The sequence below is a fragment of the Theropithecus gelada genome, chromosome 2 (genome assembly GCF_003255815.1).
Source record: "Theropithecus gelada isolate Dixy chromosome 2, Tgel_1.0, whole genome shotgun sequence".
NCBI lineage: Eukaryota > Metazoa > Chordata > Mammalia > Primates > Cercopithecidae > Theropithecus > Theropithecus gelada.
Window position 1 is genome coordinate 24,149,380 of NC_037669.1, and position 16,210 is coordinate 24,165,589.

General features: G+C 33.4%; 1 pseudogene; it reads left to right on the top strand.

Moving 5' to 3' along the window:
* LOC112618438 overlaps positions 1–3,250 on the top strand; it is a 63,800-nt pseudogene extending 60,550 nt beyond the window's left edge.
* The last annotated feature ends 12,960 nt before the right edge of the window (positions 3,251–16,210 follow it).

The window sequence follows — 16,210 nt, forward strand, 5'->3', positions numbered from 1 at the left end:
TACTTTATTTTCCTATACCACATAAGCATTTCTATCGAAATAAATTTTTGACTTCTAAATTATTTCACCTATGCAATTAAGTAAAAATTTATAAATTCTGCAAATTTTACCTCCAAAATATATACTGACTTGTTGAGTTTTCTCCATCTTAATAGGCATATGCCTAGTTCAGGCCAGAATTATCTCCTCTTCCACCAAAGCACATCTCATAATTATGTGATGATATCCCAGTGGTCATCCTACATAACACTCACCTCCTCTCAATATTCTCCATGGTGTAATCATCATGACTTGCTTAAAATATAAATCAGATCCTGACTGCTGAAAAACAATTATCCATGGGTTCCTTGCATTTCTGCATATCTTGCAAATAGAAGCAGTTGTCTATCTTTGCTCTAGACTATTTTGAAGGATGTTTATAGATCAAAGAGATAATTTTCAAAGATAATGTATCTCATGCTAGACCCAAGTGTAAGCATGTTTACTCTCCTTTATAATGAAGATCACATCCTTTCCTGGAGAAAGGGCAGGCCGTTCATTACAAAAGATTTATGTTCTGTAAGTTCAGAGTCCCTCTCTTGCAACAGCACCTATTCATTGCTTGTCTCAGTGTCCATCTGGGCCCATCTGTGTTGCTGATGTGGGACTTGGAAATAAGAAGAACTGGAACAAATATGTAGATCCTCATGCTGCTTGCAATGCTGTGAATGACAATGGCTTTTGTCTCCGGTTCAAGAGTCTCAAGTCTTCTACCAGCATTCCAATTCTGTCAGGCTTATTATAACCTTGCAAGTAAATTCTCCAACTAATTATATTTCTTAATAGTCAGTCCATCTCTCTCTCTCTGTCTTGTGTGCATGTATTAGTATTTTACTATAATATCTTAAAGAAAATCTGGTGTCTTTGTAGAACCTGAGATGTTCTGCAGGATCCATATACATCATTCTCATTTAGTATAGTGCCACTCTCTGATTTACTTACTGCAATTTAGCCATTCCAACCTTTCTTCAGTTTCTGAAATATGTCAAAGTTTTTCTTACTTCATGGCTTTCCCTCTATCCTCTTATCCTAATATGGTTCTCCTTCTTAACCTTTAAGAATCTGTCTCCTCACTTCTCTAAAAGAAAGTCTATCTTAACCAACCTCTCACTCCTTCATCCTCACACCCATACCATTGTTCATGATCAGCTACCTGGTTTCTTTCCTCCTAGTTCTCACCACAGTGTAATATTTGACTAGTTATTTGTTTTGTCTGTTTTCCCACTAGGTTGTATGTCTAAATCTCAGCACAGAGTTGTAATACAGTAGGTTTTCATTATGTACTTGTCATACCTAATGTGGTTGTGTATATATGATTTTCTATGTCAATCGTGTATGAGAAAAATAAACATTTATTTATACATTTAATAGATTTCTAGATACACTGGAAATCTATTATAAACTAGAAAAGAACCATAGTGTCCTAAAATCCACAACATGTAATCAATAAATTTACCTTAACTCTATATCCATGTAGTAGTTATTCTAGTGTTAAAACATGAAGTGAAAAATAAACATTTGTTTTCATTGATTAACGTTATATCTATATGAGCACTTCACTGAAGACAAAGTAGAGAGTGGACTAGAGTTCTGGAAAATATCGAATATAGTTGGGATCAGCAAAATAATCAACGATGTGTCTTTTGGCTTTTTGAAATTGTACTTTTCTTTCTCTATGATTTAATTTCAAATTAACTAAATATTTGGGTCTGCTGAGTTTTCTAACAGTTTTGAAACAGGAAAGTCAATTGTCTTATTTAAGAGCTATATTTAAAGCAATAATTTAAACCCTTGACTTAGTCACAAATGCACCATATATTATACAGTTGGTGGTGGGAGATGCATGTATACTTCTGCTGTAAATGGGGCTCTTAAAGATGGTCTATGACAGAGTGTATGAAGTGCAACCTCAGAGTGGGCATCTCAGATTATCCCAGTGACAATAGCTCCTAAACTGCTAGTAAAACTATATCTAAAAGGATAAAAATCACAGGTCACTGGTAATTGCAGAAAGGGCCACTTGGCTTCTTTTGTTGACAGAAATACAGTTTTCCAAGTTAAACTGATCAACGCAAAGAATTCTGTGAGTTACGTGAACAGCAATATTTCAAAAGGAGTGACAATTACTTTAAAACTCCCACCATTGCTGCAATATCTTAAACACAGCACTTACTATCTCAGTCTTCAATGGGGCCCATCATTCACCCAAATGATGATGAGTTCACTCTGGATTAAAGACTTATCTGAGTCTGAGTAGTGGCCCTGGGGCATATATTAGGGAATCTTGAACAAGCAGGTAGAAAGTGTTAATGTTATTTTGTTGTTTGTTTTAACTTAAAGGGAACTAAATATCATAAACACTTTTCAGGGCTTTATCAGGCTCTGATTTTTATAGTTTCTTGGAGAGAAAAATATCTCAATGGCAGAAGGCAAAAATGAGAAAGGTATTACTAATAGAGAAGAAAGATATATGAATACTGAAATTATGCCTCACTACAGAGATACAATTTAATCAAAGGTAGGAAGAAATGAAAACAAAGTCGAAACAAACATTTCTTTCTTTTCATATCCATTAAAATTTTCTTAAGAAATCTTAAGACTTGCAGAGCCAAGTGTGTAAACCAGCCAGAAGGACTGCAGTGGCAGGGCCATGTTAGCACCATCAAGAGGGAGTGTGGGGTGAAACTGGCTGCAGGGACCCAGTGACTGGATAGGAAGCATTAGGTTGTGACAAGTTTGTATCACGCATGAGTATAAGCTAGTCATTCTTGGCTCAGGAGGCATTGGAAAGTCTGCTCTGCCTTTACAATTTGTCCAAGGAAATTATGTTGAAAATTATGATCCTGCGATTGAAGACTCTTACAGAAAGCAACTTGAAATAGATGCACAACAGTGTATGCTTAAAATCTTGGATGCCACAAAAACAGAAAAATCTTCAGCAATGAGGGCTTTGTACATGCAAAACCAAAAAGGCTTTGCGTTAGTTTATTTCATCATAGCAATGTCCACATTTAATGATTCCCAAGATCTAAGAGAAAAGATTCTTCAAGTTAAAGACATTGATGATGTTGCAATGATTCTTGTCAGTAATAATTGTGACTTGGAAGATGAAAGAGTTGTAGAAAAGGAACAAGGTCAAAATCTAGCAAGACAGTGGGCCAACATTGCATGCTTATAATCTTCTTCAAAATTACAAGTAAATGTTAATTAGCTATTACCCAGTGCAACAAATTAACAAAAATTCCAGTGGCTGGGAAGGCTTGCAAAAAGTCACGTCAGCTGGTTTAATACACTGAATGCCTTGTAGCTCTGAGCTAGGTCTGAAGAACTGTTGCCCGATTCAACAGTGCATTCCAACTTTGTTAAACCTACCAACATCTTAGACTTTCCTATTGTGGTGTCCCTTAAGAGATGGATGAAAGCTCCTACATCAGTTTGCAAATTCTTATCATGTTTCAATATCACAAGTTAGATTTTTATTCATATAATAGTCCTAAGTATATAGCTAGTAAAATCAGATCTATATCAAATACACTAAGAAAAATTCTTCATCTACTAACGTGGTAAATGTCTGAAAATGATGTGCTGTATCCTTTAACATGCCCCATACTTTGTATTGAAGAGTACAATAATGTAAATCCTAAACACACCACTACTTTAGCATAATAAAAGAAAGTCCAAAGAGCTCCTATAAAGACTATTCTAGATAACTTTCCTTCTTTGATACTTGTAGCTTATTGTAATTTTTAAAAATAAATTCAAGGTCTTTATCATTGTATTGTACAAAATAAGTACTTGGATCAACATAGATATATAGTTTTATAAGTTTTCAAAAAAACTGTGGAGTCAGTAATCTTGTCTTTAAAATGTGGTAGTCCCATCAGTATAATGTCTTAGATTAAACATGTTGCCTTTCATATCTGTTGGGAAGGAAAGGTCAAGATTTTTCAAATCTCTTACTATATGTTTGCTTTTTTGTTTACCTGGTGAACAATGTTTATACTTTTATGGATAGTAGGGGTCTACAACAAGAAGTATATATTTTCAAGCAATTTTTTGATGAGTTAACATTTTTTGTAAATCATTTCAGGCTTCTACATCTGTAGATTCTCATTGTGAATCCCTTACTTGCTTATGCATAAGTGTATTTGAAATACTAAATATACAGTTTTCGTATTTTTGCCTGTTAGTGATTGTATCATGTATGTAATGTTTTGGTCGATATGTTAAATCAAGCTTGTTCAACCCATGGCCCATAGGCTGCATGCAGCCCAGGATGGCTTTGAATGCAGCCAAACACAAATTTGTAGATGTTCTTAAAACATTATGAGAATGTTGGCGATTTGATTTTTTTTAAGCTCATCAGCGATTGCTAGTGTTAGTGTATTTGATGTATGGCACAAGACAATGTTTCTTCTTGCTATGTGGCCCAGGGAAGCCAAAAGATGGACATCCCTGTGCTAAACGATATATAAGTACTGCGGATGCCAATGTGGGAAGTGATTTTATCATGTGTAAATGATCTCAAGGCCCAACTTGCATAACTGTTGCTGCTTTATTTACAATACCTTGTTACTTTGTGTGCATTAGCTTTTCCATGTAAAGACTGTGTGTCTGTCTATCAGTGAGCCACAGTATTTAAATTGACCACCCTAATGTTATAGCTACTTTGAGGTGGCTAAATGTAAACCAAAATCCTTAATTAAAGTGGTACAATGTTGTATAACTTATCATCAGTAGTTCAATAAATTTGGATTTTGCCACGTAAGGTTCTGGATTTTTCTTTTAAAGGAAAGATATTTTGAGATTTATTTGTTTATCTCTTTTACCATAGGAAGGAATAATCATTGTACACCCATTCAGAAACACGTGTCTATGTGTGTGTGTATTCACTCATGTAAGTCAGTGGCAGAGACCAAAGAATGAGTGGTTGATAGAATATGAGTTGATTCAGTCATTCTTTATAATCTATGCCTAGAAAAATCACAACTGTCAAGAACATTGGATAATTGGAAGTGCCGGAAAGGAGAAATTCCTCTAGGGAAAAATCTTAGGAGTCCAGTTAGATATTCCTTCTTATTTTTTTCCTAGGGATAATCCTAACTGCAAAATTTAAAAACAAGATATAAGTTTTCCCATTTTCTATGTTAGTCTCATTAAGAGTGGCACACTTCTTCCATAGAAAGGAAACTGTGTGTTTCAAAGACAATATTCTTTTAAATAGAGTGAGAATTAAGCTATTAAAATCAATTTGGTAGGCCTATTTATGTGTTTATGCTCATTTTTTCATACCTGAGTATAGTTGTAGAGGAAGCCCAACTATGCTTGCCAAATAAAATAGAGGCTGATCAGTTAAATTTGAATTTCAGACAAAAAGCAAATAAATTTTAGCATAACTGTGTCCCAAATATTACATGAAACATAATAATGCTTGAAAAAATAAATGTTGTTTATCTAAAGTTTAATTTTACTTGGAATTCCTGATTTTATTGCTAAATCTTATAAGCCCAGATCTAGGGCACTAAGAGCCTACCATGACGTCATCAATTATGCAGTGAGGGAGAAGGAAATAACTTAATGGCAGAGTGATCAGGTTATATTGAACAACTTCTCAAATTTAACATTGATGAGTCTAGAGTAGAAGGATCTACAATTGAGATTTTATAAAAATCTATTCTTGGCTCATAGAAATATTATTAACAAGGTATATTTCTAATTAAGAATTTCACTTCAGTGACTATGTATAGTAAGTGCCAATATATTTATAGTTCTATTTATCTGTCTGTAAGAACTCATACCTTTCTTGCTAACACAAAAAGTAGGAAGGTTTCTTCACATTAAACTATAGTGTTTCTTGGACTAGGTTATTTGAGCATTATAAAGAAACTTTGTAATTTAGTTGGTTTTCATTTGGATGATTTTACGATTTTTTAGAAAAGTGAAGAATGCATAAAGATATGATATCTTATTTAGTTTTTTTGTCATTTCAATTGGTGTTTGGAAGATGGTACTATCTGGCTCTGTTGAGCACTATGTACTCATTCTGCTCTGATTCTAAACTTTAATCTCTTATGAGTAGACTGAAAAGACAGTAACAGGTTCAGGTTTATCCTTTAATTTGTCTAGTTTAAACAACTTTTCAAAGATTTCTTTTGATGAATGTATTATTCACAAAGTAAGATAAATGTGCATGCTTAATAAATGGATTCGTTGATTAATACATCAACTAGTGAATATATTAACAGTCTGTTTTAAGTCAACGGTAGTATGAAGTGGTTACTATTTATAAATAAGGACTATGTGTAATTCTTATCTGTAAAACTTCCCTGTGCCAAGAACTCTTCTAGACATTGAAGATACAACAAAGAAATGAACAGAAAATTGTCTGCTTTTGTGGGGGCTATCTTTTAAAGTGAGTGTCAGACTATGAATAATACAGATGGATAAAATAAATAAGTAAAATGCACAGTATATCAGTGGGAGAGAAGTTCAATAAGAGAAAACATAAATCAAAGAAGGAAGATAAGGAATGCAGGGAGAAGTGAGTATTTGGTTTTAAATTGAAGAGGGAATGACTCACTGAGAAGGTGACAAATGAACTAACACTTGCAAAGGGTGAAGCAACATTTGGGCAGAAAGAACAGTATGTGCAAATTTCTATGATGCAAGAATGTCTGGATTGTCCTAGGGACAAAAGAGGAGGCCAATGAGTTTAAAATAGAGTAAGTTTGATGAGAGTCTTTAAGTCATTGGAAGAGAAAAAAAAAATGATGCTTATTGTACAAGGCATTAGTTGAATTATCTACACGAATGTCAGAAACACCAAGAAAGATAATATCAGTGCTAATGGAAAAAGACAGTCACCAAGAAACTTAAAGATCCTAGGAATACCAGAAAGTGCTTATGGATTATTAGATGACTTCAAGATAAAGGGTAGTGATTTAATGATATTTTACTCATCTTCAGACCCAGTGGTCTCTAAAGTATTGGTAACAAAAGAGTCATCCTTTCTGCAAGCTGGACAGGACAGGCAATTTTTCCTTGGAAGAGGAATGTAGGAGTACTTTCTCAAAAGACATAAAATACTCAAGGGATTTTAATGGTTCTGGCAGGCAGAGTGGAAAGTTTCAGGTGTTCAAAAGACGTGAGGGATGGAACAGAAAGGCAGTGTAGCGAGGGATTCTGGGTATGAGAAAAGGACTGAAGTCTTGTATTTTCTTATGAAGATGAATGAATGATCAGAAACAGAGGAAAAGGGTGGAATGATATTTGTGCTGATACAACCAAGGCAGCTAACGATTGTGAAGCTGTTAATGTTAGGGGAATATTAGGGTATCGCCAGAATCTTACAGGGTTCCAGGGCTCCTCCTGGATGTGTGCTGTGGGGAGAATAAAGGCCAGCAAAGAAGTGGCCTTTGAGACTGCCAACTGACATCTCTAGAGATGAATCAGAACCAGTAACACAGGCTCCCATGCTGAACATTAAGTTTTTTATTTAACACTTATTCTAGAAACTAAAATTTATGTTTCTGGACATTCACTTTGAGGATTATGAATGTATTAACACATTATGTTATTTAAAAAAAATTAATAGATACCTTAATATATCGACCCTGGAATAATACAATAGAGGAAGATTACACTATTTTAGTTAGCCACAAGAAAGTAGATGTAAGAAATATTTCTACGTGTGTGCATGTGTGTGTGTCTGTGTGTTTGTGTATCTGTGCATATGTCGACATACAAATACATACTAATACCATTTACATCTATATGTATGTTCATTTATGGTAATATATATAATATATATATGTATATTTCAATATGATACAATATGCAGAAGGGGAAAAAAGATACCAGAAAGCCACACAGAAAGAAATGTCTTTTCATCAAAACTTGGAACACTGTCTATTGACTCTTTGGTTAAATCCAACCTTGATTATATTCAGAACAAATATAATTTTCAAAGATAAATTCTGGAGATTTAATTGCCACTGTTTCCTCTTACTACAATGGCTACACACAAGTTGATTATATTTTATTTTTCCCTTGTTTGAACAAACTTATCTTGAGAAGTCATTAAAACAAGCTTGATACATGATGCTAAACTGTAACATCAAGGATTTTATGCAGGTATTATTATATTTGCATAATGGATTCTCTTTAAATTGGAAACATTTATTACCTAGGGCTTCTATTATAGCAAAGCATAATGTACCACACTAAAAACATTGATCCCCATCTGGTTTAGAGATTGCCAAATGGTATAATACTATGCGTGCTCTAGAAGATGTAGAAAGGATATTATATGGCTTGAAAGACACTTTGCTTTATAGGTTTCAGCAGGAACATGATTGCTAGAACTTACTTATAAGGTCCTAATCTTGTTTATAACTTACAGGGAAATACATTTTTTCTTAACCTTTATGTTTCAAAAGAAATATCCACATGTTACCTTAGTGGCCTTTAAGAGCAGCTAGGGATTTTCCTGTTAGTAGTTTAAGAAAAGAACGAATATAGCAATTATGCTGCATGTCTTATTTCATGGGGTTACTGTGTGACCCCAGGCAATACAGTAAATATTATTATTCAAAAGAAAGTCATGCGAGCAGAAGACTTAAAAAACAGCAACAACAACAACAAAAAACACTGACATAGGTGTATGGTAAAGCCATACAATAAATAAGTTGCCTACAAACAAGCACAGTTCATAGTTCATGCAAATACATGAGTAGGTAATTTGGTTACACACCTAATTCTAAGAAGCTCCTTCTAGGCAACTGAAACTAATTTTCACCCAGTGACTTTAAATCAAGGAAGTCAATTTATTTTAAGGTTCTGTTGAGAAGATGCTGATTCCTTATTTTTTTTAACTAAAACGAAAAAGGAAATTGACCTTCATTTTTCCCACTTCCCATTCTGAATTCTCCCTCTTCACCTATTTTATCAAATCTTTCAGAGGAATAGATATCTCCTCCCTGCTCCTTCCTTCACACCTTTTTCATCCATGATTCATAGATCTATAGTACCCAATTATATGTCAGAGTTAAAATATAACCTCTCAGACCTCAAGAATCTCTCCTAAGTGAACAAAGGATTAGTAATCATTTCCATTTACATATCCTGTTAGACCGTCAAAGCTGACTGCACGAGGTCCATTCTCTTACCTATTTCCTTCACCAACTGATCAAAATTAGATTCTTTTACTCATTATTTTACTTTTATGACTACATCTCCATATTATTTTTCCAGAAAGATAAGCCTAAAATTTTAATCTTTGACTCTTCACTGTCTATTCTCTTTTACTAAATTAGTTATCAAGTTAATTCAAGATTACTGACATACTATTAGTTTGAAACTTTCATATCACTTGATTACCTTTTCATTGCCATTGCATTGCTTTAGGTTCTCAGAACTTATGACCACTTATCTTAAATATATTATAATTTCTTAACTGGTAGGCCTAATCTCATACTCTTCAAGTTTGTAACTGTCTTATACAGCATACCTAGCTGTTTTCTACTCCTTCATAACTATACTTATCTGCCTATTTCCTATTGTTTATTTTCTACATTCTGCATTATTTACCTTTGTCTGGAAGTAAGGCTCTTCAAAAATCTGTTTTTCTTTCACTTTTTCTAGTTCTATCTAACAATATTCCTTTACTTATCTTTAGCATTTATGTGAAGTTACATTTCTCACACTGGGATTAGATACCATTGCTATTTCCTGTCTATTCCTTTGCCTTATTGACTAATGGAATACCTTAAAAAAACTACAAATTCTATAAGGCCCAAATTAAAGATTACTTCTTAAATACAGCCATTCCTGAACAATCTACTTAAAATTGTTCCCTTATTCAACCTCTTTTTGTAGCGTTTGCTATATACTAGGTGGCTCAGTATGAGAAAAACTGTGTATCTCCTTTTACATTCCAGACATGATGATACTCTCTGTGGACACACCAGTAATATTCAAACATTACTTGTTTACAAGAAGCAAATATTTATTCCTAATTTTTAAGTTTTGGGGGAAAGAACTTCAGAATGCTAATTATAACATTTTGTAAATTATTTGCTTTTAAGTACCAAATTAAAATGGTGAATTAATTATGGATTTTCTTAAATCTAAGTGTATTTTATCTTTGTTTCATGACAAACTAACTGAATTTAAAAATGATCCATACACAGACACATGCTAGAAAATCCAACCATGTCCAAACAATAATTTATATTTTCAGTTGAATAAAAAATAAAACTTTGGTAAGGAGGCAAGGCATTTATTTACTTCTAATTTGTAAATAAATAAATACTTATAGGTAAAATATTCTAATGTTCTTAAAAAGCGAAAAATGTATTAAATTGGAGGGAGGGACAGCATTATAAATGTTAAAATTAGAAAAAAATATAATCTATTTTCAGGGGAAAATATGACTAAGGCAAAATTGGAGTAATAATGCATAAACAGCCCCAATTAAACTTTTTTCCTACATTAACCTTTAAAACATCCACTTCTCTAGATTTTGTTTCTCTAAATGTACTTTTTTTACTGCCAGTCAAAAGATTTTTTTATGAGGACTTCCTAGGTTATCCTTTTTTGTATTTTTTTAATATAAAAAGGAGTTTTACAGAGTCCTAGCCCATAAAGTTCCAATTTTTAAAATGTAGACTAAGAATCTCAAATGAAAAATACAGTAGTAAAAATGTTATTAATTTATAGATGGTTGACATTTCATTTCTATTTTCATGGCAGCAATGAAGGTAATATTTAAAGAACTACTCAATATGATTGAGCTCTATAACGAATACCCTTATTCATTTTCAAGCATATTTCAATCAGCATGAGGCTGTCAGTCATCTGCAACTTAATACAGACCAGTAGCTTGCAATAGACTAATGCAGAGAACAACACGGTAGACAGTGAACACTTTAAAACACCAAATAACATTAAAAAAAATAACTTAGAGAATTGTCACGTTAACAACAACACGAGGAAGAAAACAATCTAAGGATAAATGTAAGCACACTAATATACGAGGGGATATTCAACAACTGCTTTGTCTTTTAGAGCAACAGCCAATTCTAAGTGCCAGAAAAGACTGAAAATTCTTTACGAAAGGACAAAAGATGTGTAATAAGAAGTAGAGAAGTCAACAGAGATATTATTAATAATAGATTCTTGATCTCAAAAAAATAGAAAGTTTTAGCATCATATTTCCAAATAAGGAAAGGGAGCTATATACTAAATCCAATTGTCTGATTAACCCCTTCCCACCCCAGGATATTTCGTAAATTTTAAAATTGCACATATAAGGAGGCCAAGAAATCAATCAAAATGCTGATAAAAATCCAAGCAGATATTATAGCAGTCTTGAAATGCTGGGAAGACAATAATTAAAGATTATTAGATTAGAGTACAGGGATTCTGTGGGTGTGTCGGGGGTGTGGGTGGCTTCATGAAATACCCCAAGGATCCAAGTACAAACAATCTTTCAATCAGTTCATGTCCTAATTAATGTATCATTTCACATTCTTCATTCAACTTTTTTAAGGCAAGTTTTTTCACTCACTTTTAAATCCAGAGTAATGGAGAAAGGTATAGACATTTCCTACATAGCTATTCCTCAAAGACCTAGAGGCAGAAATACCATCTGACCCAGCAATCCCACTACTGGGTCTAAACCCAAAGGACTGTAAATCATTCTACTATAAAGACACATGAACACATGTGTTCATTGCAGCATTATTCACAGTATCAAAGGCATGGAATCAACCCAGAAGCTCATTAACAGTAGACTGGATAAAGAAAATGTGGCACATATAGACTACGGAATACTATAAAACCATGAAAAGGAAGGAGATATGTCCCTTTCAGGGACATGGATAGAGCTGGAAACCATTCTTCTTAGCAAACTAATGCAGGAACAGAAAACCAGACACCACATGTTCCACATGTTCTCATAAGTGGGAGCTGAAAGATGAGAACACATGTTCACATGTGGGGAATGACACACACTTGGGCCTCTCGGGCTGGGAGTAGGGGGAAGGAGAGCATCAGAAAAAGTAGCTAAGGAATTCTGGGCTTAATACCTAGGTGATGAGTTGACCTGTGTAACAAACCACCATGAAACACGTTTATCTATGTAACAAACCTACACATCCTGCACATGTATCCCAGAACTGAGAAGTTGAAGGGAAAATGTTTTTCTATATACTTCCGGTCCCCACATGTGCATAGCCTACCCTATTATCAACACTTGTAAGAAGAAAGTGTGAACTTATTCTGTAGGTGGATAATATCACACATATAACGTTTACCGTTTTTTAAACACAACGTCAAACACTTAAGAAAAGATTATCGGGCATAGAAAAACACGGAATATTTTTTAACAGGAAAAACTGCATGTGATAGAGATATTAGAGATACACAGAGAGAAAATATGGAGAAAATAAATAACAAAAATTCTGTCAGACACTGGAATCGATATTAAATGAAACCAATCTTAGAACTAACAAATAATACATTAACTGAAATTTAAAACTAAACAGATGAATATAACAGAATATTACACACACAGCAAGAAAGAATAGCTTAATACATTGTAAATCGGACTAATATAAAATGTTCACCATGTTCAGTGGCTCAGGCCTTTAATCTCAGTACTTTGATAGACTAAGGTGGGAGGATTGCCTGAGCCCCGGAGTTTGAGACTAGCCTGGGCAACATGGCGAGGTCCTGTGAAATCCTGTCTCTATGATTTTTTTTTTTAATTAGCCAGCCAAGGTCGTGCACACCTGTGATCCCAGCTACTTGGGAAGATTGATCGCTTTAGGACAGAAGGTCAAGGCGGCAGTGAGCTGTGTTCGTTCCACTACACTCTAGACTGGGTGACAGAGTTAGACCCTATCTCAAAAAAGAAATTACACGTGTGTGTGTGTGTGTGTGTGTTGTTTATAAATATATAATATTCTAACTAGAAAGCCCAGAGAAAAATGGCAAAACACATCTAAAAATATTAGAAATGTAGATTTAAAGAGTTCATATCATTAGGTCAGCCTCACCCACGTGTCCTCCCAATCATAGTGTCAATTGATTTGGAACTTTACATAAAGCAGATTATTCTTTATCATATGGATGGGCCTCATCAAATTAGTTGAGAGTCTTAAGAGAAAAGACTGAGGTTTCTTGAAGGCAAAGCAATTCTGCTTGAGTACTGCAACATAGAAACCCTACTTGAGTTTCCAGCTTGCTGTTCTTTGCTGTAGTTTTCAGACTCTATAATGCAACATCAACTCTTTCCTGAATCTCCCATATGTCAACCTGCCCCACATATTTCACATTTACTAACACTCACAATTGGGTGAATCAATTACTGAAAACAAATCTCTTGGCATATAGATATGTTTATTTACATTAATGCTTATATATCCTACTGGTTGCATTTTTTTCTAGAGAATGTGAATTAATACAAAAGTCAAAAGTTATTCCTAAAATAGTATTTTAGAAGATGCAAATAAAATGGAATGTTCCATATAAAAAACTGTATTAAATGGAAACAAAAAATAAAAAAGAAGTTTGCAATTGTCCTATATCTACTTTAGAAATTAGGTTCTATATTTAAAACTATCTGCTGAGGAAAATTTTTGAATGTATTTGGTTTCACTAACAATTTCTTTCAAGATGTTAAGTGTGAAATACTTAATGACTGCTTCTATAAGGTTATAATACGACCTATACAGTTTTAATCTAATAATGGGTATTGTTTGAATCTACTAAGTTTGTGATCATGTGTTATGCAGCAATTAAAAGCTAATACGTCATGCAAAATGTATACAATCAGCTCTCTGTATTTGTGGGTTCCACATTCATGAATTCAATCAACTGTGAATAAAAAATATTTTTAAAGTAACAATACAACAATAAAATAAAAAATGAATAGAGTATAACAGCTATTTACAATAACTATTTATATAGTTTTCCATTGTATTAGTATTATACGTTATCTAGAGATGATTTAAGGTACATGGGAGGAAATATACAGATTATATGTAAATACTGTGCCATTTTATATAAGGGAATTGAGATCCTTGGATGCTCAAGAACCACAGGAGGTTCTCAAGCCAATCCCCATTGATACTGAGGAATAACTATATCGTTATTCTAAGGAAAGCAGAAATAGAACAGAATTTCTGTAGGAAAAAAAAAATACTACAGCAAGCATCAAACTTAGTGCTAAAATATTTTCCAATGAGATCAGTACTAGAAGAAGAATGCTATCATCAGTGGTTCCCAGCCTTTTTGCATGAGAGACCAGTTTCATGGAAGACAATTTTCCACAGATGTGGGGAGGAAGTATGGTTCCAGGATGAAACTATTCCATGTCAGATCATCAGGCATTAGATTCTCAAAAGGAGCATGCAACCTAGATCCGTCATATACACAGCTGACAATAGGGTTTGCACTCCTATGGGAATCTAATGCTGCCACTGATCTAATAGGAGGCAGAGCTCAGATGGTAATGCTCGCTGGCTCAAGGCTCACCTCCTGCTGTGCAACCCAGTTCTTAATGGTCTAAAGACTGGTATCCACAGCTTTGTGCTGTCTACAAGTAATAAACATACATTTTTCAGTGACTAAGTAATTCCACCCCTAGGTATTTACCTAAAAGAAATGTGTACACTATTCACCAAAGGCATATATAAGGATTCTTTTAGCAGCAGTTTACATAAAAATCCTATTAAAAAGAAAAGAGTTTATCAAATTTAGAATGGGTTTGTACTATGATAAATTCATAAAATGTAATACTATACTACTATGAACACAAATGAACTTGCTATATGCACCGCAATGAATACCAAAAAAGTAATTTTTAGCAAAATTCCAGCCACAAAATAATGCATATTGTATAATTTAGTTGTTACATGGTTCTAGGGCATAAGTTATTTAAAATGAGGATATTATTACCTTTTGAGAATAACAGTGAGTAGGAAGAGGAAGGAAGGCTTCTGAAATTAGGGTAATATGTCTTTTTTGTGTATTGATTACACTAATTGGGTTCCATTTGTGAAAAGGATATATACTTGTAATTTGTGTACTCACATATATTTATCTTCTTAAATACATGAAAAATATAATTAGAACTGGAAATTATTTTTAAGTTATTTTATACTTTTATAATATGAATATTTTGAAAGGAAGTTTTTGTTTATTTAATAAAGTATAACAAAAAGCATAATTTAGAATGTGAAAAACAAGAATCCAACAATTAATGGTATTTTATATTACTGAAAGTTAACTAAATTTAAATTACTGTTTAAACATTAAAAATCACAGTATTTATAAAGTGAGGACATGAGAACTAGCTATGGGGTGATGAAAATCTTTATCTTACTGGAAATAAGAGTTACATGAGTATGATTATTATAAATTCATCAAATTATCTACTTCAGAGTTTTTATTGTACATTTGTAAATGTTACATTAAAAAGGACTATAAACAAAAAATTGAACTCCAGTTGGTAGGTCTGCTATTTTCAGGAGCCGATCATAATCCGTAGACACAAATGACATAAATATGAATTTTTACAACCCAAAAGATTAAACTCAAAGAATATAATTCTAAGAAACATAATTTTGAAAATTATTCAAAACTTTTTTACAGTTTTAGAAGAGGATTAATTTGAGAAACATATAAAAACATGATAGAACACTTCATAGGCTATTTTAAACAATAAAATTGGCAATAGTAACATACATCTTTTTAAAAGCATAAACATTTAGGTATACTAACCACAGTCAGATAGATGTAACTTAGGAGCAGAGAAGCCGAATTCATAAAAATAGGTCAAAAAATATATAAATGAATATCACTATGGTTGATAATTGTGTGCACCCAGCTCTATAACTGCAGTCCTCAGAAATACTGTGATAGACAATGTAAGTCTTTTGAGGAGTTAGATTAAAAAACCCACAAAGGGTCACCAATGTACATGCAGTCATCCAAAAAGCCAAGATATATATCAGAAAATTTTATCTTTCACAAATGTAGATGAACAGAAACTATCCAGGTCCCTTGAACCTGGCTGAATACCACTTTTCCTAACCCATGGAGCCACCCTGCCCTGACAGCTAGCAAGAGGACAAGACTCACAGAACAAACACCACCATCCCTC